Here is a 26,020-nt window from a genome sequence, read left to right as displayed (position 1 = left end):
CTGCATTCCAGTTGTTATCACGTGTTATCATTTTATTACAAAGCTTGGGACTTAAAGACTGACAAATTTGACCTCTGAAAATGTATTTGCAACCAGTGGAATCAGTGAGATGTGCATGTGCACAATCCTAGTACATTTGTTTAAAATAGAAGAGGAAGTTATTTAAATTATTCCCAAGATATGTACACTTTCTGCTTTTGCTTCCACACACCATCCCCTGTAGTTTAACATTTGTATAGGATATTTTAGACGTTTTACTCAGCTAAATCTCCTAAATGAAGGCTCTCCACTAATGTTTGTCATTTTTTCCTTCAATGATGGGTAACTGAAGTATTGACATTTGTCGGCCCATCGATTATTGAAACAGTGTCCTGGGATTTTTATGCCCTTGACTAAGCGTTCACAAGGAAATTCTAGTGTTCTACACTGGAAATCTAGAATTATCTGACCCTTTCTTGTAGGTAAAATGTAAGGTTAATTATTTATTACAGTTGCCCATGCTGTCATTTGACTTACAAGTGAGCAGATTCTCTTTTTTCGTCAAAAGAAAAAAGTACTTTCCCACTCATTTTTTTACCCTAAATTGTCTGTTTCTCAAATATGTATTTTAGATGCATTATAATAATCAAATTCTTGACAAATTTTATTAATGGTTTTTGTAATCTAGTTGGTTTAAATGAACAAACTGCAAGTTCTTTGAGAATATTTCCTATTTTGGGATCCTTTTTTCTTTTTTTTTTTTTTAACCTGACATAAATGCTTTGAACAGGGGGAAAAAAGGATAGAAATGCAAAGTGTAAGATCAGGTCTGCATTTTACTCAAAATATTTCCTTTTTTTTTTCACTGCTTCAACAAATTCAAATTGTTCCTCTTTTCTTATGATAGTGAATAGCAAGGACATGGGAAAATAATCAGGAATTTAGTTTCTAAAATATAAAAAAACTTTATGAATGTGGTTGTTATTCCCTGCAGAAATGACCCAGAATTGTCTCCAATCATCTCTCCACATTTATGTCTCACACAATATGTCAGCTCACTTACATAATGACTTATACAGGTGGCTACTTTTCAGGAATTAATTTGTGCTTTTAGTTTGAAATTCATTGCACTTGTTTTCCTATTGTTTGAGATGCATTTATAAACAGCTTGTAATTCTATATTCATGCTCAAACGAGTCTTCTTATTTTTAACTTGTGTACCTAAACTACCTACAGCTCATAAGAGATTATACTCATTTATTAAATAGATTGACTGAATCTCCCATCAGCTATAAGTGAGATGCTCCAGTTCTTTCCTTCAGTCTTTTCTTCACAGTCTGGAGTATTTTCTGCCAAAATTGATTTCCTCTATTGCTTTTAACGAAAGGCAGCTTGTCTTCTGTGCCATCATATACATGCAAGCTGCCACATCTCTATCCAAGAAGCATGACTTTTAATAAGGATCTCCTGTCATTTCCAAAGTAAAACACTTGATTGGGGACCACAGTGGAAGTTGACAAGCCTAATTGGCTGAGACATGTTGCAATGTTTGTCATCAGATTTAGAAAAATAATCAAGAAGGGCTATAAGAGATTCTTCACAAGCAATCAAAACTTCCAATTTGGTTGACTAAAGTGAATCTTCAAAAGAAATACCAATGATTAGCAAATGCAATCTGTATTACGATGCAACTTATTAAAGAAGGGCATGAGTGGAAAAGTATTTTTCTTTGTTTACATATTTTCTTATTTTAATTATGCATGCATATATTATGAATTTTTTCAACATAAAATTTATGCAGGATCTTAGAGAAACATCACATGCAATTATTTCTTCTTTCCATAAAAGACATACTTTTAAACTGTCCTATTTTTTTGTGGCATTATAGAGGAAAACCTTTCACAATTAGTAACTCTTCTTAGTCTTTCGTTGAAGGATGTGTTTTCTAACATCTAAGAATATTATTTTATGCTTTAGTACTGTTCTTTTAAATTTTGATCTCAGTGAAGATGGAAGACACCTGATCACAAATCTTAGCTGGCATTGAGTAAATCAATACAAATGAACAACAGGAAAATAAAATAGTATTCTCTGTAAGCATTTTCCACAATAAAGCCAGTTCCTTAGATTTTTTTGTTGTTGTTGTTTCTGTGTTTCTCAACGCCCCCATACCCCATCAATCATATCAAACCTTGAGAAGACTGGAAGTAAAAAAATGGTATCCATCAAATCCTGTTCTTGCTTAGCATTACTTGTAGAGGTTTCCATTTTAACCAAGTTATGCTATTTACTAGAATCATTGCATCTTATTAGAAAGTTAAGATCCTTTCCTAGACATAAGGTTAATATCTCTCTTGAAAGTAGACAGTTTTTTTTTTCTTTTCTTTTTCTTTTTTTTTTGAGACAGGATCTCACTCTGTTGCCCAGACTGGAGTGCAGTGGCACAATCTTGCCTCACCGCAACCTCTGCCTCTCAGGCTCAAGCGATTCTCCTGCCTCAGCCTCCTGAGTAGCTACAGTTACAGGCGCGCACCACTACCACCTGGCTAATTTTTGTATTGTTTCAAAATACAATGGGGTTTCGCCATGTTGGCCACGCTGGTCTTGAACTTCTGACCTCAAATGATCCACCTGCCTTGGCCTCCCAAAGTGCTGGGAGAAAGTAGACAGTTTTTAAGCCATCAAACTAGCAAACAATCTTAGAACAATTCATAACACATGAAGTACTTCCCACATGAAGTTCATCTCTTTAATTTAGCACTTCAATCATATAGCAAGGAGGATGGAACAGCGAAGGGGTCCAAGCTACGGGAGAGCTGAAGCCGAAGAATAAGTGTTTTGACTTTCAATTTACTGTTTTCCCACTACAACACATTGCTTCTTCTTAAAATATAACAGCTGAGTTATTTAGAGGTCAATGACTGCTACTCATAACCATCTGAACAAGCTACAGTCTGCAGAGAAAGAGAAAAAAAATCTGAGTAGCACAGGAAATAGATGTCACAGAGTCACAAATTTTACTACTTAGTGAAAAGAATGACACAGCCTCCCTAAAACTATACATTTTGGAAAGTGGGGAAAATTATATGTTTTCTTAAGAAGTCAGATTACCTCTCAAAAACATAGTATTTTTGTTTTTACTAGGCAGGGTAGATGGATGGGTGGTGGGCAGATGCTGCTAGATGCTGTTACAATGACCTCAACAAGAAGTGACAGATAGATAATAGATAGAATTATTAGAAATAACAAGGAAAGCCCAGGTTTAGAGAGGAATTTCATGTTTCCAGAAGCTGCCTTACATAATTCAGAACCCATTAGAGACAAAATTATTATAGGAGAGCACAGTAGACTCATTAAGACTTGAAGACAGTTCTGCACCAGGACGGATTTTAAGTATGCTGAGTTTTGCATTCTGTCAGAATCCCAGACACTCACTCTACTCCAGGTCCTCGGCTTGAGGCTAGAGATACATGAATCTTTGTATTTACTGAGAGAAGGTATGAAAATGTTATATTTAGTTTTAAAATATTTCCAATGAGTTTTCTTAAAGATCAGATATGTAAAACTGTATGTATCATTTATTTGTTTAACTCACACATTATTTGATTTGCTAGCCATGTGAGATAAATGGATTGTTAAGTCAACGTACGGACTTCCCAGATGTCCACATCATTCCTCCAATTTGTTCATTAACATCAAACTCTAGCATATGACTAACATTACTTGACAAAATCTGCAAAAAAATAAGAAGCATTTTCTTCTTTTTATTTATTTTGTTTTATTTTATTTTATTTTTCGAGAAGGGTCTCGCTCTGTCATCCAGGCTGGAGTGCAGTGGCACGATCTCGGCTCATTGCAACCTCTGCCTCCTGGGTTCAAGCGATTCTCATGCCTCAGCCTCCTGAGTAGCTGACACTACAGGCGTGCACCACCAAACCAGGCTAATTTTTGTATTTTTAGTAGAGATGAGGTTTGGCCATGTTGGCCAGGCTGGTCTCGAACTCCTGATCTCAAGGGATCTGCCCTCCTCAGCCTGCCAAAGTGCTAGGATTACAGGCATGAGCCTCTGCTCCCGGCCTGGTATTTCTTTCCTTTAGAGACAAAATAACAAAACAACACAAAACAAAACCACATGCAGGAATTTTTTCGTTTTTCCTTTTTAAAGTGTATGGTTTTCTTTCTATGTTTCTTGACTTCCCTCTACACAAAGACTTATTTTTTCTAGAAGCACACTTAAATGCTAGTGAAATTTGGTGGACTTACAAAAGGTTTTACAAAAGGGTAAACAAGAAAAACAAAAGATCAGTGAAAAATGTTTTACTATAAATGTTTTAACATTCCCTTCACTGTCATTAGTCTAAATGAAAATATCTCTTTTACTCAAATGATTAAATAAATGCTTTATTTTAAAATAGCTGTTAGAAAATTGTTTACTTTCATTTTATATGACAGGGCTGAGAAAAAAATAATTAAATAAATGTTGGTTAACCAAAACTTTTTTTTGGATAATTATTATCATAGTTAATAAAGATTGGAGGTGAGGAGACAAGATCCAAAAGATGCACAAGTGAGTTGGACTTGGCTTTTTCATATAAATAACTAAAATATCCCTGCCTTTTGCCTGTTTGGGGAATTTAGGAAGACTAGACAGGCAAACACATCACAGTTCACGGTCAGGGTGGGAATCACTGACTCAGACCAGCAGTTTGTGATCCTCTAAATGTAGGAACACTTTCTGGAAGAGGAGAAATTTATAGTTATGTAAGTAAGTGTCACTCTGGCCACAAAAAGGCCATTAAGATTTCCAAAGAGTGATTTAATTTATTACAGAATCACTTGATTTAACCAAAATAGAAGAGTATAGGAAGACTGGCTAATCAATCAATCCTTGCTGTGGCATCATCTGTACCATTTCTGGGCCCTTCCTGCAAAGAGCAATGAACTTTTAAAAAGAGCAGGAGATTTAGAGTCCCAGTAGTGCTCAATGTGATTCCAGGCTCAACCACGTAGAAGCTGTGTGACTTCTGACATAATTTTTCTGAGCTTCAATTTCCTTATATGTGAGATAATAATACCTACTCCCACATTTATTGTGGGATAAAAGAGTTAATGTCTATACAGCTCGTAATATGGTCCTGGCTGCCGTGTAGGTGTTCAGTAAATAGTAGGTCATAGCCCCTGGAGAGATTTAAGGAGGTAGAGATTTTTTCCTCTATGAAGTCTTCCAGGAATAAAAAGGATATTGTTTAAGAGAACAGGCTCAGTAGCCAGGTGATCTAGATTAACATTCTAACTTTGTCACTTCACAGCTGTATGAATGTGGACAAGTTCCTTGATTTTAGTTTCCTCATCTTTGTAATAAATGTTTAAGAATGTATTAATTTCTTAGAATTACTGTGAGAATTGAATGTGTTAATATATGTAAAGTACCTATAATAATTTTTGACACGCTGTAAGCCCTCAATAAATATTACTTGCTTCAGGTGCACAATCCCTAATCCAAATTCAGTCTTCAAAAAATCTTAGGAAAACAAAAGGATCTTTTTCCCCCTTCATAAGTTTACAACAAACCTGATATGAATTAATGCAAGGCTAGTTTCATCTTTTTTGTCTCACATAGTGTGAATATTCATATGTTTTACTATATAAATAATGTGTTTAATTAAAAGCATGGCCTTAGACTCTTTTAGATTTTTAAAATAATATATGACACATGCATAACATATAACATCTTATAACATATGAAGGATTCCAAATTTTGAAATGTATCTGGCCCCAAGGGTTTCAGATAATTCATTATGGAATAAATACCAATTGTCAAGCAAATGGGTACCTATTTTCAGTTACTTTTCTAGTAGTGCTAATGGATTTATGCTGATAGAGTCTGTGATCCACAGAGCTACTATCTATCTAGAGAAATACGCTGGCCACTGGATCCTGGTTACTCCACATTAGGCATCCTCCTACTACTTTTCTATTAGGAGCTTGCCAAAGAAGGTTTATTCAGCACGTGTCGTGGTTGCTCAAAATTCAAGGGCAAATGATGTATTATTTGGAGTTATCTTTACAACCTCACAGATCAACCTCACGATCAATCATTTCACTTGAAACTTGCCCCTAAGATACTAGGTTGCCAACGTGCTGTCTTGCTTTGCTTGCATGGGTAGTACAAGGAGCAGCTCCATTAAAAGTTGGGTCAAAATCAGCAATACATTATTTTAAGAATGAGAAATTGAAAATCAGGACAAGACAACCTAAACACAGGGTAAATACCTAAAATGCACCATATATCAAAAATCAAAACAAAACAGCCATTCAGCATGAGCTATGAAGATTTCATGATGTATGGACATGAAATTCTTCCAGTCTCCCTACACATACCCACTTTGGAATGTGACATTACTACTCTTACTGTCGATTTTGCACCCCTTGAAACTGGACTAGTGTTGACAACCAGAATGTGGCAGAAGTGATACTGTGCTATTTTCAGCCCAGCTATTAAGAGGTCACAACTTTGCATTCACCTTTAGAACTCTGGGATCACCGTCCTGAGAGAAAGCATGGTCTAGCCTCTTTGCAGATGGAACCCCACTTAAGAGAGAGACCCAGCTGACCCAGCAAAGTCTATCCTAGTCAGTTCACCAGGTGAATGCAGTCATATGAGTGAGCCAGGCAGAACATGAAAAACCACGTAGTCAATCCACAGAAATGTGAGAAGTAATTGATCTTTGTTGTCTGAAGCCACTAAGTTATGTTTGTGTGTTTGTTTGTTTGTTTCGAGGAAATAGTTCATTGACAAAGCAATAGGCCCCTGAAATAATTATCATAGATATATTATGCTATGTGCAATAAATTAACTGTTCCAGCAATAACCCAGGATCTGACAACAATACATTCTACTTCTTTTTTGTTTGTTTTTTTGTTTTTTGAGATGGAGTCTAGCTCTGTCACCAGGCTGGAGTGCAGTGGCACAATCTCGGCTCACTGCAACCTCCGCCTCCCGGGTACTAGCAGTTCTCCTGCCTCAGCCTCCGGAGTAGCTGGGATTACAGGGATGCACCCCCAAGCCCAGCTAATTTCTGTGTTTTTAGTAGAGATGGGGTTTCATCATGTTGGCCAAGATGGTCTCGATCTCCTGACTTCATGATCTCCCCACCTCGGCCTTCCAAAGTGCTGGGATTACAGGCGTGAGCCACCATGCCTGGCCCATTCTACTTCTTTTATATCTCCTTATCATAGATAATAGACTGACCAATATCACTGCAAGTACAATGCTTATAACAGAACATTTTCAGAGACATAAGCACATTTAATTAAGAAGTTCAAGTAGAGGGCTACTATCTAAACCTTTAGAAATTCTGGTCCTTTAATTACAGGATTTCACTGTGTTATACCTAGGAGTGCTCTAGTTCAAGCTGACATGCCAAGACAATATTAAAATGTTTAAACATGTTTGAAAGCATCAGCAACTTTTCTCTGTACCTTAGGCTAAACTCAAATAGCAATTGAATGTATCTCAAGAAGCATTTACTGCCTTTAGGCTTAGACCACTGTCATTCTGAATGTGGCATTATTATATAGAGTGGAGATTCTGTACGCCACATCTCAAGCAGTCTTGCTGAATCAACTCAAACATGAATCTGCTGGTTGGCATATGAAAACTGCACTACAGCAGAAAAATGTGTGAGGACTGCTTAGGAGCAATCAATTTATGCACATCAGAGATGTGGTTTCACTTTGGTTCTCCTCTTTACCCATGCCGAGTTAGAAACAGCAGAGGTTCTCATGTGAAGGAGCAACGTGGAAAGAGAGGAAATAACTGCTGCAAATGAGAAGATTCTCTGATATAGATAAAGAGAATTTATAAAACCCAGGAACAGACAGGGGCATATATTCCACAATAACCAATTGATTATCCCACTAAGAATAGACCCAATTCTTGGTCATTCATGTTTATTTTTTCACTGAAATAATCATAGCTTTCATAATTTTCCCTCTAGTCTCTTGGATTTTCTTATATTCAAAATTACTTGCTCAGGAATTATATACTTTAATAATTTGTCAAAAACTAAAAGTACTCTCTCCTCACATAAATGCAAATATGTATCCACAAAATTTTGCATGCAGTTTCTGTGGGGTTCAAGATACCTGAATTAGAGTCTCAGAATAGTTCCAACATCCAGGTGAATGGGAAAAAGACAGTGTATTTTTACACCTAGACCTTTTTTTCCCTATTGAGTTAGAATCAAAGTAAAAAATGTTTAAAAATTCAGCACCTATCCTCAAGAAGCAGAAATTACATGTGGTAAATAAACTGCCATTCAGTGACACAAAGATTTAAAACAAACAAATTATAAAACTCATATTTAGAAGAAAAGAAAACAGGTATGATTATGTTAATATTTTAGGTGAGTTATTTGGAGGCCCAAATCCAAAAATCCTAATAATTTGCAAGATTCTGTTTAAATAGAAAATTGATTCTTGGGAATGGATTTAACTGATTGCTGATCACCAACCTGAAAAAACTTGTCTTCTTTCCTGAAATCCATGTTCAACATTTGCTTCAAACCAGTGTCTTGAATTGCTAGCAACTGAATCTTTATTTGACATAAGAAGGAAAATCAGTTCTTGTTATCATAGAAGTCCAAATAAGAACAATAATGATGCAAATGGGGCGCTTTTTATAAGTTAATAGAATTTGTTAGCTACTTTACAGTGATTTTACTAGAAAGTGTATTGGTGTGGTACTAAAACAGTTGTAAGTATCAATTTAGGGCCACTTCATTTTAATGGTCTCAAATTGTCAAAATTTACATCATAACTAGGTAATTATCATATAGCAGTATGATCTTTTTACTCATTAGTTCTGTAACTGGATTATTAACTAAATATTTATTATTGATGATAAAGTTGTAGAATGTATATTCTATGATAAATATTAATATTGCCTTCAGGAATGGATGTTTACTTTAAAAAAAGTACATAAAGTCTCCATTAACTGTAAGAATATCACCTTTGGGTTGTAATGTTGAAGGAAGCGCTCATTTTATCTTTGCTATCCCCCATGACATATACTTTTACACAAATAAAAAGATGGGGGAAATATGAGAATTGAAAAAATGTAATAGATATTTTCTTAAACTCTCTTTTCTTCCATATAAACCATGATAAAGCATTTCTAAAAGTAAATGAAAAGAAATAGCCTCTGCAATAAGCAATTCTTATTAAAATACTTAATGAGTACAAATATGTTAAATCAAATTAGTTCAGTAGTAGGGGATGTCCTAAGAAAGAAAGTATCACTACAGTAGACATCATGTGATATGAGGTATTTCTATGTGTTATTTTCTATTTATTATTTTATGTGAAAATCTAAAAAGAACCACATTGAAGCTCAAATCGTATTTGCAGTAGAATTGAAAGGTGATTACTTTTTGCATGGGGGCAAATCACAGCAATTTAGATTTACTGAAGTAATCCTAATTTTTTTAATGTAACAAATATGACACCCATGCATTTTTCTTTCCTGTAGTCATCATGAGAAACTATACAGTTATTCTAATAACATGGCTATTTTCAAACCATATTCAAATATAACATATTCAAATCATATTCTCAAACTCTTTGCTTGGGATTGCCTATTGAAACATTTCAGAAATCACACAGAAAAGCTTGTTGGATTGGAACTACTCTTTTAATAACAAGCTGTGTTGTAATGGAATTTCATTAGTGATTGTGATTTGAGAGAAAGACAAAAATTTCAACCTCTGAGGAAGGTTTCAAGCAAACATTGAGTTCTGAAATACTGTTAAGAGATGAAGCTCTGAGAGCTTTTGGTAGGAGCTGAAAAACCATTCATGGGAAGACTTGTAAACATTTGAAATGCTGGCTCTTTACTCTGATCAATAAGCTGATCAGTTGAAAGTAAAATTGGCAATCACAATTAGGAGCAAAAGAGTGTTGAAGAGCTCAGGAGTGCAGAGCAGGTAAATAAAAGGAAGAGGAAGAAAATGATCTCTGGCGACCAGCAAACAAAACTCAATGATCAGATAAAAAGGGGAGAAATCAATGAAGCAACACTGGATCAGTTTGCTTCATTGATTTTCCCAGCTCATTGAAATGTTTTCCTTTATTTACTCCCTATTACTTTGGAGAGTGGCAAAATCTCACTGTTAAACCTCCCTGGGAGCCTGTGATGCATGGAGAAGCAAGCTCTGGAGATCCCCTCATGCCAACATTATGCCTTCTCAGGCTGCATGGATTCAGAGGCAGTCTCAGTGCTCCCTGTGATGGGGCAGGAGCTGCTCTGCACATTCACTCTTACAACCTCTCTTGGTAGGCAGAATAATGGTCCCCTCCAAAAATGTATGCATCCTAATCTGTGGAACAGTGCATATGTTAGGTAACATGGTAAAGGGGAATGAAAGTTTCAGGTGACATTGCTATCTGAAAGCTTCATTCCCCTTTGCCATGGTTGCTAATAAACTAAACTTAACATAGGGAGATTATACTGGATGACCCGACTCAGCCATTTTGTAATCACAGGGCTTCTTAGAAGTGGAAGTGGGAGGCAGAAGAAAAGTCCATGTAAGAATAAAGTGATGTGACAAAGACTGCACTTGTCATTGCCAGCTTTGAAGGTGGAAGAGGAATGTAGGCATGCTCCAGAAACTGGAAGAGGCAAGGAAGCCGATTCTCCCCTTGAGCCTCTAGAAAGGGAATGCAGCCTTGCTGAGATTTTTATTTTAGCTCTGGCAGATTTATGTCAGACTTCTGGCCTATAGGATTTAAATAAATTTTCATTGTCTTAAGACTTCAAGTTTGTAGTTATTGTTTACAGCTACAATGGGAACCTTAAACACATTCCCGCTTCTCTGGTTGCAGTAGGGTTAGTATAGACCTGCTGCATTTGGTCCTTTGTACCCATATTTCATCCATTAAAGGATATGGAGTGGAAAAACTGATTTTTATTTCCCATTGAGTCATGTGTACCTAATTTTTTAGAATACACTAAAGAATTTTCATTTTGCACTTTTGAAAATTCTACTTCACTCTAGTATCCAACTGTACATGTTATTTGTATATGATCAATCAACACAGCTCAAATTATTTTTGTTCAGTAAAGTACAAACAGCTTACCTTTCTGGGTGATCATGTTTTCCTTTCTCTATCCCTTAGTGATAGCTGCCTCTGGCATTATAATCAAAGGAATCACTTTAAGTCATTCTAAATTTGGGTAATGTACTTTCCAAGAAGAGAAGAGAATTTGACGTAACATCTAAGAAGCAGTGTCAGGTACCAGGGCACAACTTTAATGAATACTTTACAGGATTTATGGCATTTTTGTGACTTCTGATGTTTATTATTTGTTCATCACTTATTTTTTTTGTTGTCGTTTTCTTTAACCTGTTTCCCTCCTTGTGATTAGCAGAAAACTGTACCTACTAAAAAAAAATTATGGCCTGTTATGGTGGCTCGTGACTGTAATCCCAGAACTTTGGGAGGCCGAGGTGGGTGGATCACCTGAGGTCAGGAGGTTGAGACCAGCCTGGCCAACATAGTGAAACCCCGTCTCTACTAAAAATACAAAATTTATCTGGGCGTGGTGGCATCCGTAATCCCAGCTACTCAGGAGACTGAGGCAGGAGAATCACTTGAACCCAGGAAGTGGAGATTGCAGTGAGCCACAATTGCACCATTACACTCCAATCCAGCCTGGGAGACAGAGCCAGACTCCTTCTTCAGAGTAATAATAATAATAATAATTATAATAATAAAATTTTAAAAAGTTTCATGATTATTTTAGGAATTGTAAGTAGAATAACAAGTCTGTTCCTAGTTTAAAACTCTCCTCCATAAACTTCAGTATAAATCACAAACCCCTTATTTTAGCACAGAAGAGCCTTCTGGATCTGAACTCTTACCTCTTCCCATTCTCACATGTTCCCATTTGCCACTTCCATAGACCTAAGGTAGGTATAATTTCTGGAAAGCCTCATGTTGTTCAATGTATTCATGATATTAATGTGTTTCTTCTGCTCTTCCTTGACTTGTTATCTATCTCTCATGAGTCCTTCAAAACAGAGTTCCAAGACATGTCCTTCAAGATTTCTTCTGGATAGCCTGTGGAATTTTGATTCCTCATTGCCTCTTTGGTCTTCATCCTATGCCTACCTCTTCTTAGCACTTGATGTCTGGCATTGAAGTCTGCTACCTAGTCATATGACCTTTTCTGTAAAGTATAACTCTCTATGGGCAGGGTAAGGATAAGCTGTTCAAGTACGTACTTTGAATCCTAGGACCATTCCAGTCCCATGCTCACTAAGGGCCTGTTGAATGGTTGAATGAAGGATATAGCAGGGAGACAGATTACCTGTCACCCCTGAGGATTATATCTACCTTCACAATGGCCACAGGTAGAATTATTAGCAAGACATTTGTTAATCCTAAATGCAATGTCACTGGCCAAGCTGAGAAAGCAATGTGGCTTTGCTTTTTTGTTTGGTATTTGCTGATCTGAATCTTCACCACTCACTCTCCTCATCCCCTTTTAGGACCTGTCCTATAACCTTTTTAGTTGAGATCTTCTTTCTAACAGAACAATGTAGTCAATTGGAATAATCCATGGAAGTGTTTTATAACACAAAATGCAGTCCTCAAACCCAGCCTAGGGAGCAGGATGCTGTCAGTAGAGTCAGTAGAGGCTGCTAAGAAAAAGTCCAGTGGGAAAATTCTATACTTAGTGGTCACAAGGAAATACACATGAACTAATCTGTTAAGCTTCTTTGCTTATGGATAATAGCTATTTTATAGTTATTTTAGTGTCGTCACGACTTCTAGTTGGCAGTTATACATGTCTTTTAAGAATAAACTTGGGAGATAATATTTATTATTGTCTCAGGCATAGCTCATTCCATAGATGAAAATTTTCAAAACACAGAGGAAATGTTTCTGATAGAAGAGATGAACAGCAGAAGGCTCTCTTCTCCCATCCTTGTAACTGAGGGCATTGTGATAAGAACTACTGTAGGCAATATACCAACCTAATACAGTTTGACAAATTTTATTTGCCTCATGGTAGTAACCTGATGAATACATTTAAAATGCGTATAATCATGGACAGTTTAGATCAGTGCTTTTCAACTGAGCGCCATGACCCATGAGATGGTGACTGAATCCATTTAAGGAGCTCTAACCAGCTTTACATGAAGTTCAGGTTGCTTAAAGAAGATTTTGTTTTAGACTTTTATATGTGTGTCCGTGTGTGTGTGTGTGTGTGTGTATATGTATATATGTATATGTGCATACATATATGTGTATATATATACACACATATATACATATATATGCATATGTGCATACATATATATGTATATATATACACACACACGGACACACATATATATGCACACACATATAGGTACTTGATCCCTGTGAAAAATGAATTTCTTATTTTGAGTCACACTAAAAAAGCTTGAAAGCCTCTACAATTTAAACCACATTATATGGAAATTGGTATATTTTGGCTATTTCTGTGTAAACTGTATGTTATCCTATGACATTTAATATAGCATAATATAATTTTAATATGCACACAATGTCATCTGAATTTTAAATTTTACTTTTAGCTGTCATTTCAAATTACTTCAGAGACCAAAGTTTTATTCTTATTAAAAATAATTCAGATAACTCAAAGAATAAGAGTTAGTTACATCCTCAATAACCACTTCAGGAAATCTAATGTAAATATAGTTTCTTACCTTGAGATATTCTGAATTTAACTTAATTCCCTAGATTTCAATTTTCTAGAATTAGGAGTAATTGTGATGAACCTACTCATAATTCACTTAAATCCTCTGGTAGACTTTCATTTATTTCAATCAACAAAATGGCAACAGACCCTTTAAAAAAGGAGGATTTAATGTGACTTCTTAAAGTCATATAGACATTAAGATGTAGGACACATTTAAGCTATCTAATTGTACTGCTGGTCTAATGCCTAAGTATTAATCTGTCACAATGTCAAATTACATACATTTAGGCTTTTTCTTTAGTTAAACGTGTCTGCGCTTAACAAACTCATAGTGTAAAAAAATCAGGAGTGCAATTAGAATGTCATCTTTCCCATAGATGACTTAAGAAAAGCATGAATCAGAGCTTAACAGTCAATATAGTTTCATAGATAATCATGGCAAAATTATGGTACTGCAACAATTTGAAGGGAGTACAGTGAGTGAGACTAGCAGACAGTGATGATCAACTATTCATCTCCACCATCTGTCACACATGCTCTTTATTTAAGTCTCTCTTTTTTGTTTTTGTTTTTGCCAATATTTTTGGGTTTGATTTTGCCAGCAGCGGGTATCACATAGGAGAGCAGGTTTCACGGTGTAAACAGATTTTCCCATGTGAGCAATGAATTCACTTCACGGCTATTCTGCAGTTCTTAGGCAAAGAAGACTGGCTGCAGGGAATTAATGTCTGCAAGTCTTTGTATATTGGCCAGTGTCTTGTACAATTCAAATAAATCAATCCTATCAGAAACAAATAGATAAAACTACAGGCATTGTTAGCAATAGAAATCATCACTAAAGAGAGTCTTCCTTTAAATGACACTCTTAAAATTTATGTGAACTATATTAACCATTTGGTGGTACTTTGTGAATACTAAAGTGAATCATCAGATGGACAAAACTGGCAATCTCTGCTTTCTCATTTGTCATCTTTCCCTGTTCTGCAAATAAGCCAAGGACTAGTGGAATTGAGATTTGCTACGGCAGGACATAAAATCTCGGGGGAAATTCCAAGATGAAGAAGAAATAAGAAGAAATGGACTTAACTGCACAAAACTGGCATGAAGTTTCCAGGCTTAAGGAAGATGGGTCCCACTATTGTAGTACTATAACCTCCAAAACTATATTTATTCATACATTCAATAAATTGCCTGCGTGAGGTGGCTCAGGCCTGTAATCCCAGCACCTTGAGAGGCTGAGGTGAGCAGATTGCTTGAGGCCAGGAGTTCGAGACCAGCCTGGCCAACATGGCAAACCCCCTATCTACTAAAAAATAAATTAAAAAAATATCTGGGTATAATGGTGTGCACCTGTAATCCTAGCTACACAGGAGGCTGAGGCATGAGAATCTCTTGAACCCAGGTGGCAGAGGCATGAGAATCTCTTGAACCCAGTGAGCCAAGATCACACCACTGCACTCCAGCCTGGATGGCAGAGATTCTTTATCAAAAAAAAAAAAAAGAAAGGATATGTCAAGCATTGTTCTAAGAAATAGACTAGCTGTATATTACCCCACTTTACAGATGAGGAAGCTATGGCACAAAGAAGTTAAGTGAGTTACCCAAGAGCTTGCATCTGCTGAGTGGCAGAATTAGGTTACACACTCAAGTAGTCTGATGTCAGACCTGTGCTCTTAACCGTGATATTATACAACATCTTGATCTACAAGACATAAATGTACAGATAATTCTTGACTTACAATGAGGTTATGGCTCAATAAATCCACTGTAAATTGAAAATATCACTAAGTTAAAAATGTATGTAATACTAGTAACCTACTGAATATCATTGCTTAGCCAGCCTAGGCTGAAGGTGCTCAGAACATTAGCCTGCAGTTGAGCAAACTCATCTGACAACACAGTGCACTGTGAGTATCAGTTGTTCACCCTTGAGATCCTCTGGATGACCAGGAAGTTTGGCTCACTGCCACTTCCTAGCATCATGAGAGATTATTGTACTGAATGTCATTAGCCTGGGAAAAGATAAAACATAAAAATTCAAAAATTGAACTGTGTTTTCTACAGAATGCATATCACTTGCACACTATCATAAAGTCCAAAAATCATATGCCAAACCATTATATGCCAGGGGCAGTCTGTACTATAAACTCAGAAAGAAGAAAATCTTCTTTATCTAAGCTGAATCAAAGCAGAAAAATACTCCTCTATATGTAGAAGAAGAAAGCTGTGAAAAGTAGCATCTCTGGATGTCAGATATAGTGGTAACTACAAAAGTCTTAGCTTTAAATAAGAGGGACATTTTTAGCTTGGACAGATAGAAAGGTGAAAACTTGAGAGTGTGTGTTGGGAAGATTCCAGGGCCAAACCACACTCAGATGTGACTGTTGGTGTTCAACCTGTTTTTCCTGGAGGTTTTCTCCCACAGCTGTCCCTCAGTTGGTCCTTAAATGAGATGGAAAATTTTGTATCCAAGTCAAAATAAAGAGACAAAATTACTGTGTTAGTAAAAAGCCTCAAACTTCCACTATCATTAAAGCCATATTCAGCTAAAAAAAAAGGTTTATTATCTTCACGGGATAGGTCTATTTTAAATTCTACATGGCAAGAAGACCACTCATTTATGAGGTTTTGGATTATTGTCATTTCACAGAAAGAAAAGCCATGTTTGGAAACCACAGCATGCTGGGCCGAACTAAGAATGGGAGATGCTGAACCACTCCTTGGTGAATTAGATGTGAGAAGCAGAAATAAATGCTTAACAACAGAAAAAAGGAGTATGATTTGGACAGTTATTTCTGGCAAACAAAGCATCAAAGACATTATGTGGGACATATTAATCACAATTGGGTTGCTTCTATTGGAAAAGAACGTACAGATTTCTTAAGAGAAAATGAACACAAAGCACTGTTTCAGCTGTGCTTCACCAACTTGACTTACTACATTAATCAAGTAATCGGATAATATCTGAAATTTTAGTTTATTTTGGTTGTATGGTCACAATCCATGAATCTAATAAATAATCTGTAGGAATGGGGAAAAGCTATGTATATGAAAAGACAGTGAGGTAAGAAGGTAGTAGAGCACTCAAGTACATTCCTATACCTAGTAATTTCAATAATTGTATCTTGGAGCACAAAGACCAAGGAACCATGCATGATGTAATCTTTTACTTTCACTTGTGATTTAGAGAAATCAATGAATCGGGGTGGTTAACACTCAGGTATCTGAACAAAAGAAGTCTGCTTTGAGTCCACATTCTGCCACTTATCAACTATGTTCTTTAGCAAGTTATTTAAATCTGAGTCTATCTCACTGGGTTGCTCTGAGAATTAAATGAGAAAATGCACATTGAGTGCTCAGCATTATGGTGTACACGTAGAAGCACCTAACATATTTTCTGCTGTTATCACTACTGATATAGACAGGAGGCAGGCAAATACTGCGTAAAAGAGTGCAAGGTCCCTGGTGAAGGCTCCACTCTCGAGGCTGGACTCACAGCCCTAATGAGAACCTGTATTCCTATTCTCCCACTCGAATGTTGCCTTTTCCAAAACCACCCTGGCCCGTCACACCGCCTCACTCTGTACCCATAAAAACCCCAAGCTCCACTGGCAGAAAAGCAGAGTGGCATGGCAGAGAAGGAAAGAAGAGAAGAAGCATCCAGACATTGAGAGGAGAAGAGGCAGCTGGACATTGGAGACTAAGGTTGGAGAGAAGTTCTGGGGATGGATGAAGAGGAGTTTGGCTGGGGATGGTTGGAGAGGAGTTTGGCCTCCTCTCCGAACTCTTCTCCCTCCATCCTCTTTCCAGCTCCCCATCCCACTGAGAACCACTTCCATTGCTCCATCAAATCCTCTGCATACACCACCCTTCAATCTGTTCATGGGACCTGATTCTTCCTGGACGCTGGACAAGAATTATGGGTGCACTGGGTGTGGGAACCCATAAAGGCTGTCACACTGATTCTTCACTGAGCTGTTTAACACTTAAGCCATCCGTGAACAGCAAAGCTAAAAGAGCATTGTTTGTAACACACAACCTCTGGGGCTCCAGAGGTCACGGGCAACCTCTAGATGCTGCCATGGGCCAGTATGGGGTTCATTCCTGTTGGCGCCCAAAGGCACCTGCCCTGGCTCCTGCACCCAGTTACCTGCATGCTTTTCCTCCTGCAAGGGGTTTGAGCACAGTGGCAGCTGAGTAAACAAGCCACCCCTTTCAGAAGTCCCACAAGAGGGTCAAGGGAACTCTCCCGTCTCACTACTATTGCTTTAACTACTATTCTATGTATTCTTTCCCCCACACATATTTGATAGATAGAATATTGATTCTTAATTATTGAATATTGTTTCTTAATTATATATTTTTACTTAATACCCTCTTTCCTGGCATAAATTAAAGGTGTCAAAATCTTAAATTTGTTATGTTTACCAATAAGAAAATGAAAGATTACAGATTCATTTTTTTGTTATAAATTTATAGTACGAAATACATTTCTTTTAAATAAACCCCCAGAAAAGTAGCTTAAAAAGATACCTTTTAGTGTTGCTTATTTTAAAAGTATTAAAATTAACAAATATTAAAATGCACATCGTAAGAAGCTTAGAAAAAGAATTATAAAATAATTTAATTTCAAAGATTAGGTGAACAAAAGTTAATGATTTTCTGACAGTTGGCATTGTATTTTATAATTACCAGCTGTTCAAAGTTAACTGAAACTTAATCTTTTGTGACTTGTAGATATATAATAATAAAGGTTATAAATAATAATTAGTACTCTGTCATCTACTTAATTAGGTATAATCTCTCATTTCCCCCAAAGAAACAATTTTTATATAATTACTATTTTATATATTTTAGAATCACATTTTTTACTGCTTAAATCCCAATTTACTTAAAAAAAATGGACATGAAAAGAAGGTAAAATTGAGAAAATTAAAGAGAATGTGTGTCTTCAACACACTATCATCTCTACCCTACACTTAGATGGACTTTACAAGTATATCAGCATTTGAAAAAAAATAATCTAAAGAATCTTTAAACAGATTAGAAAGTATAAAAGGTACAGGATTTCAGTGAATGTGCATTAAATAACCTTCAAAAAGAGGGGGAAAAGTTAGAAAACAGCTTCCTGCTCTGCATGTTAAGTAGGCTAAACAATGCACAGCTTAAGTGCAAAAGGAAGAGAATTAAAAGGGAAAACAAATATCTTGAGAAGACTTGTCTTTTAAAGTAACTGCCAAGGAAAACTTGCTTCTCTGAAAAAAAAGCTAGCAATGACTTATGGGATCTATTTATCCTTTAGGCTGGATTAAGTAGTGTCATTTAACTATTAAAAATGTCCAGTCAAAGTGAGCACTAATTATCAGCCCATGATGTACCCATATGGCTTCTAAAGAGCATGTGGGGATTTGGTGAGATTAAATATATTTAGAATTGCAGTCAGATTCAGAATTCAGAATAAGATGATCTAAGAAGTATCTGATGAGTTATATATTATTCATGAAATTTGGAAAACAGTACAATATGCTGCTTACGGTGTGTCCAGATAGTTATGACTAAATATTCCAAAATAGTCATCATCAGACTTGCTTTTGCTTCTTTTGGAAAAAAAAAAAAGAAAAACTCAGAAAACTTCTGGCTACATTGTGATTCAGATGTAATAATGATTCTGTTGAATACTTAACCCCAGCTCTACTAACCAACAAGGAGAAGAACCATGAAGTTTTTCCTCCTGAGCAAGATATAATAAAATCTGCTACCTTATAGATAACTAAAGAGATCCACATTTTTTTTTCTTCCTACAAAATGGAACTCCTTACAGATGAATCACCAAGTTACTACCATTATGCTAAATTAGGTTATTTTGAACTAAGTTGGAGTAACTTAAAACAAATAAATTTTTATGAGAGACGTGTTTTCTTCTACCACTGAGTTGTTTTTAAATGTTCAAAGTTGTTCTTATTTGGACATTGGGAGTGCTTATCTATACATACGGAAAGCTAACAACAACTACAAATTCTCAACTAGTAATCATATTTTCCTGACTGTATATAAAAAGAGACAGGAACATAAAAAGTCCACAAAGATAAAATGTCTCTGATGTCCAAGCATCCACAGATTATTATACTGCTGCTTGCAGCAAGGCACAGGATATCAGACTTAAATAAATAAGTTATTCTTAAATTAATTATTCTTAAATTTATAAGCAAACATTTACAGATGAAACTCCTCTAATTTGTATCTCTACAGTTAAGGAAGCAAATTATAGCCACTGATATTTTTCTTACACTTCCTTCCTTCCTAATGATGTTCTGTTATTAAAAAGATAGATAATTTAGATATGCTGCCTCCTCTCCTCAAAATTTGTCTTAAATGAATATTGTATTCAACCTAAATTGAGTTTGGTTAAAAATGACTTTTTTCCTCTTGCAGCACCGGGACATAAAAATGAAGACAATGTGCAAAGTACATACCAGCCCCAAAACATCTCTTTATCTTTACAGACCTGTGAATAATGAACATGTACTGATTACATCCAGCACACCAGCATTAATTAAGATAAATGGCTAAGTTATCATTATGAGTGGCATGCATTTATCCACATAAAGGTAAGGATAGCTTTGGACACACAAAAGGCTATGTAAGTATAAGCTATCATCATTACCATAATCATCATCATGGGAATTGATTATTCCACACCTGGCACAACTGAGGGCATCTTCTTTATTGAATGAAGAAGAGAAACAGGCAAGTGTTGTATTCATTTCCCAGAGGGTTAAAAATAAGAAACAGATACCAAAAGATTTGTTCAACTAGCTAATCTAGACAGTGAAAGAGATAAAAAGGATTTGGCTAAACTAGGGCCCCCGGAATAACCACACCTGCTTTCTAATCCTGACATTCACCTATGGGTTTATGCAAGTTAATTACCCTTGCTTAGCCACTGCGTCTTTATTTGCTTGGATGGACATTGCAGAGAACAAATGAGATTCTGCACCTCAAATTTCTAGATATATTTACGTAAGTGGTTTTCAATAAGTATGAATTTAAGAAAGGGAAGAAGGAGGAAATAAAATAAGGAAAGCTGGATCCTGATTTTATCATCTTTTCTTTCCATTATACCTACTTTTCAGTGAACATACAGGAGATGTAACATACAGATTGACCAAAAAAAAAAAAAAAAAGAAAAACAATGAAAGACAAGACTGAAAGGAAAAAAAATGGAGGACGCTTGGGGAAGAAAATAAAAAGAGGAAAGGAATGGAAAAAAGAATTTTAAAAAACCAAGAAGGAAGGGAGGAAAAAATATAAGAAATAGAGATGAACAGGAAAGGAAGAAAGAATGGAAAGATGTATAAGGGAAGTAAGAAGAGGGAAATGGGAGAAAAAACAGGAAGGAAAAAATAAAATAGAGAAAGGTAATGAGTTTCTTAATTCTATATGTGACTTGTAGAATAATTTATATTTGCCACTGACTTTGTTACAGCGGGTAGCTAGTCAGACACGAACAGGGCAGGAGACAGCCCTCACACCCCACCAGGAAAGTCAGGTGACCATCAGGTGATGGTCAGGTAGTTGTCACACTGTCTCTCTAAAATAATAATTGGTCGCAGCCAGCACCAGGAAAAGGCAGTTTACCTATAGATAGAAAAAAACCCTGAAACTGGTGACCAGTAGCTTTCTGATAAGATCTGTGGACTTAGGCGAGTGGGCTCACACACGCGCACTAAGAGGGAAAATGGCAGAATTTAACTGGCATAAGACCTTCTGGCACAGTCCACCGGAAAAGGGAAGAATGCCTCAGGTTCTTCTGGAGCATGTGTATAACTCCAGTACACACACTGCACAAGCTCGCCTCCCAAGCACTAGCAAACCATTGCACATGTGGATAACCCACGCCGAAAGAATCCAGGGGTAAGGGACACAAGACCCCATAAGAATGCCGACATATAAAACTTCATGTCAAAAGGTCGAACTCCAGCACTTGTCCTTCAAGTCGCCTGCTTGGGCCTCTTTCAAGTATACTTTTTTTCCTTTCGTTCCTGCTCTAAAGCTTTTTAATAAAGTTTCACTCCTGCTCTAAAACTTGTCTTAGTCTCTTCTTCTGCCTTATGCCCCTCAGTCAAATTCTTTCTTCTGAGGAAGCAAGAATTGAGGTTGCTGCAGACCCATATGGATTTGCAGTTGGTAAAAACTTTATATAGATTTTCAGCTCTGCCTTAAGGTAAAGGGTGTGGATTAATTATAACCCTTGACTCTCAATGGTTACGGACCTATGACAGATTGATCTGGGCTCAATTAATTAAATGCTGTGTTAGAGCTAGGAGTCTTCTTTTTTACAGGTATGGGCAGGTTGTAATGTAAGACCAAAACATAATTTAAAAAATGACTCTATAGGATATTACTCCATTGGCATGAAAAATAACAGAGAATGTGTGAGTTGATCAGTCATTTCCCATCATGAAGAAAGAAAATATATAAAAGCCTTATGAAATGAATCTAAAACTAGGACATGGTAGGCAAGTTAATGAAAAACTATGTAACTAGGACATGGTAGGCAAGTTAATGAAAAACTATGGTCTTAGCAAGAAACAAAAACTGCATTAGGAAAAAAAAAAAGGTAGTTTGATGACACCGAAGACTTGCACATTTTATATTATCTACCTTTAATCTCAAAAAGTTTTTAGTAGCACCCTAGAGGTTAAAAAAGAGGAGTGAGCCAACAGGAGCTGTTACATATATATTGAGGTTTACGATGTTCTCTTTTTTCCTTTCTTTTCCTTTTTAAAATTTTGATCCTTGGGGATCCAAATCTAACCATCAAGTTTTCTGGATGTTTTAACTAGTCTTTTCATTGTGTTAAAGAACATATACTTTAAGCTCTTTCTATGTTAGTGTTTTAGGTATCTTAAATAAGTATCACTATTGGTTAGAAGGTCTTCATCTGTTCCTTCTTACTTTATCCTTAGCTCTTGTTCATTTGTACCGTCAGTACCAAAATTATGGCTTTAAATTGAGGTCAGACTATCCCAAAACAGATTTGAAATTAGATACTACTCAGGTTGACATCCTGTTTTTCTTTTTGTTCTTCTTTTTTTTCTTTTTTAGGAGTTACTGACACTAAACATGTTTTCAGCTAAAATGTTTCTTAAACTGGAAAGATGATGGATCAGCTTTGCAGGACGGAAAGACCTCCAAATGACTTGGTTAGGCAGAGGCATATATTTTAGAACAACATTAAAAAAAATGTTAGTTGGGAAATGTTTAATATTCCACAAGAAGAACAACTAATGACCTAAAATTAGTAGATAATTTACAGTTCCCAGTCGCTGATATCAATTTCCTTTCAAAGTAAATCTGAGTGCTATAAGGACAGCAGAGCTTTCATCATAATTTACCCAAGCTTAGCTACTTTCTTACAATGCTGGACATGGATTTTTAAAAGAATCATGGGTTTTTATAAGTCACTGAGGGAACATCTTACTTAAATGCAGAATTTTGCACTCAGATATTTATTCAACAAATAGTTACTGTGTATCTCCTTCCCAGAGATTGTGGAGGAAACACAATTTAAATGTGAATCCTATCTTCAAGGTGGGAGAATCTAGGAAAGGCAATAAGTATAGAAGTAACTTTAATCCATGTTAAAAAGCACTGACTTTCATAAGAGAATTGCAATAAATTATGTGAAATGTTCCAGGAGTAATAAAAACAAATAAAACGTAACTTTTCTGATTGAGCCTGTCAGTAGAAATGAAATGTTGGTCCCTAACACTTCTGACCCACCTTCACGACAGAATTCCTTAACAACCCCTCTACCCATCCTTTCTATTACAGACTGACCTCTACATCACAGTCCTACCATGTGTCATTACTTAGTATTGGATGACAGATAAAAATATTTTTCATCCCTAAATATGGAAAATGGTTTTTTCCTTGTAAATTTCAATTATCTCCATCATTATATTCTATCAAGGAACAAATATAGTCTTATTCAAACTGGAAAATTCATGGTTTTAGCAATAGCAATATTATAATTTTGCTAACATCCCAGGAGGAAAAAACATACTGGATTGATAAAATATTTTGCCTAGAAAACTGCTTGGCACATTTTGTAATACATGATAAAAAATTGGGGGATAAATGAATTAATGAATTCTAAAATATTAACTATGTCTCTGAATTCTAATATTTATTATTCTGTCAAATGCTTCAAATATATGTGGGAGTCTTGAACGTGTTACTCAATGTAAAGCTCAGTGCCCTCAATGGAACTAGAGAAAATAAAAAAGCTCTAGGGTACAGCACCCATTTGCTGAATTGACTTGGAATCAGGTGAGAGTTTAGCCCAGGTAATTAGGTTTACTGACATTTTGCTCAAGACAGATTCCAGAGCAAACTTTAACTTCCCTAGTTGCTAAAAATTTTAAAACACAATCTGGCATATATTACATAAAACCTAGGCTGGGAGCGGTGGCTCATGCCTGTAATGCCAGCACTTTGGGAGGTCGGGGCAGGTGGATCACTTGAGGTCAGGAGTTCAGCCTGACCAACATGGTAAAACCCTGTCTCTACTAAAATACAAAATTAGCTGGACAAAATACAAAATACTAAAAATACAAAATTAGCCAGATGTGGTGGCACACGCCTGTAATCCCAGCTACTCGGGAGTCTGAGGCAGGAGAATCACTTGAACCCAGGAGGCAGAGGTTGCAGTGAGCCGAGATCGCGCCATTGCTCTCCAGCCTGGGCAAGAAGAGCGAAACTCCGTCTCCAAAAAAAAAAAACAAAAACAACAACAAAAAAACCCACAAATATTCAGTCTGAATGTTAGATAATATACAATATGTTATTTATGGTATAGTGCTACATACACACTTACTGTTGACACTCATACTCACCTTGGTTTGTGTATTTTACAGTTGTATTAATTCTTTCTTTTCCTTTTTATTTTATCCTACTCAACTTCTGTATTCAACTTGCATTTGAGACCATATTGAGAGAAAAGCCTGAGTTAAGATTTTTTTCCAAGGATAACAAAGTCACTATGAGCTGCATAGGGTTTTTCAAGCAGCCCCATCAACTACTTCTGCAAACAATGGTGCCAATGCCACCGAAAATGCCACCTCAGTGGTCAAGACAAAGTTTGTCTACTTCAGTTCCCTCACAGGAAAAGTGATATCAATAGAGTGCCACTAAAGCTTTGATGTGTTGGTAGGCTTTCATAGTGTTATGTTACACGTTTCTATGAAACACATGCTCATTTTGGTTACTGCCTATAACAACCAGAAAAGTATGGAAACAGTGTTTATGGACCCTTTTTATAACCAAATCCACTTTTGGTAAACTAAAGATGCCTCATGCTTTTCCAGAGAATTACAGCTGTAAGGGTGCTCAGGTGTCATGATGCGTGCAGGAACTCAACAAAGACTGAGAGATGCTTCAAGGTATTTTGAGCATAAAACAGACTCTTGTAGTGTCAGAGGCACTTATTTTAGAGGGCTTGGATTTTTTAGGATCATTTCTCTCCCCTCCATTGACCAGGCGGAGTCTTGTAGAAATCTAATTAACCTGCATATAGAGAGGGATTTTAATATATTCCATAGCTCCCAGGAATAAGACAATGAAGAGTTATTACATCATTACATTTTTCTAAATTCTTTGCAAATAATATTATTTTGGTGGGCTGGAGGAAGAAGAATTAAGCCAAACTTAAGGCCTCTGGATACAATGGAGGTTTTTCTTATCCGTTTTGCAAGAAAAAGAATAAATGTGAATTCAGTAGTGATAATGGACTGAATTTTCTGAGCTGGCAAAATGTATATTTTAAACTGATTTTCTGTTGTGTGGGATCCAATTACTTCTGTTAAACTATTTTAAAATTCAATATAGCTTCCTCCTATCCATGACTATTAGAAAGAGGGAAAGCACAGAATACATATTTTTTAAGAATTCTTTTCCTAGTTATGTGAATCATAATAAAGAATTCATCACATTACATTGATAATTATTACTGATAGTAAAATTTAAGAGAAAACAAGAATCTTACTGTTTTCCATACTGGTGAATACAGCTTATACAATATATACATGAGAAACTTGAAAAATAAATTACATGATCATACTATCCACAGAAAAATAAAGAATAAGCTGAAAATAAAGAATTCTTATTAAATAGCTACACATATTTCAAAACAAATATGTAAAGATGCCATGTCAATTATTTAAGAAAACTACTTTTTCTTTCTCAGTTGAATATCTTAGAGGGAATAAGAATTATCCATAATAT

The 26,020-nt window shown here is 36.0% G+C and overlaps 1 protein-coding gene across 7 annotated transcripts in view; it reads right to left on the bottom strand.

Annotated features, from left to right (window-relative positions):
- The window catches only part of PCDH7 (protocadherin 7), a 423,240-nt gene that overhangs the window by 5,431 nt on the left and 391,789 nt on the right, over positions 1-26,020 (bottom strand). The window lies entirely within an intron of this gene.

The sequence above is a fragment of the Pongo abelii genome, chromosome 3, assembly GCF_028885655.2.
Source record: "Pongo abelii isolate AG06213 chromosome 3, NHGRI_mPonAbe1-v2.0_pri, whole genome shotgun sequence".
Classification (NCBI taxonomy): Eukaryota; Metazoa; Chordata; class Mammalia; order Primates; family Hominidae; genus Pongo; species Pongo abelii.
The sequence above is the reverse complement of the archived record's forward strand: the minus strand, read 5'-3'. Positions and strand labels throughout refer to the sequence as shown.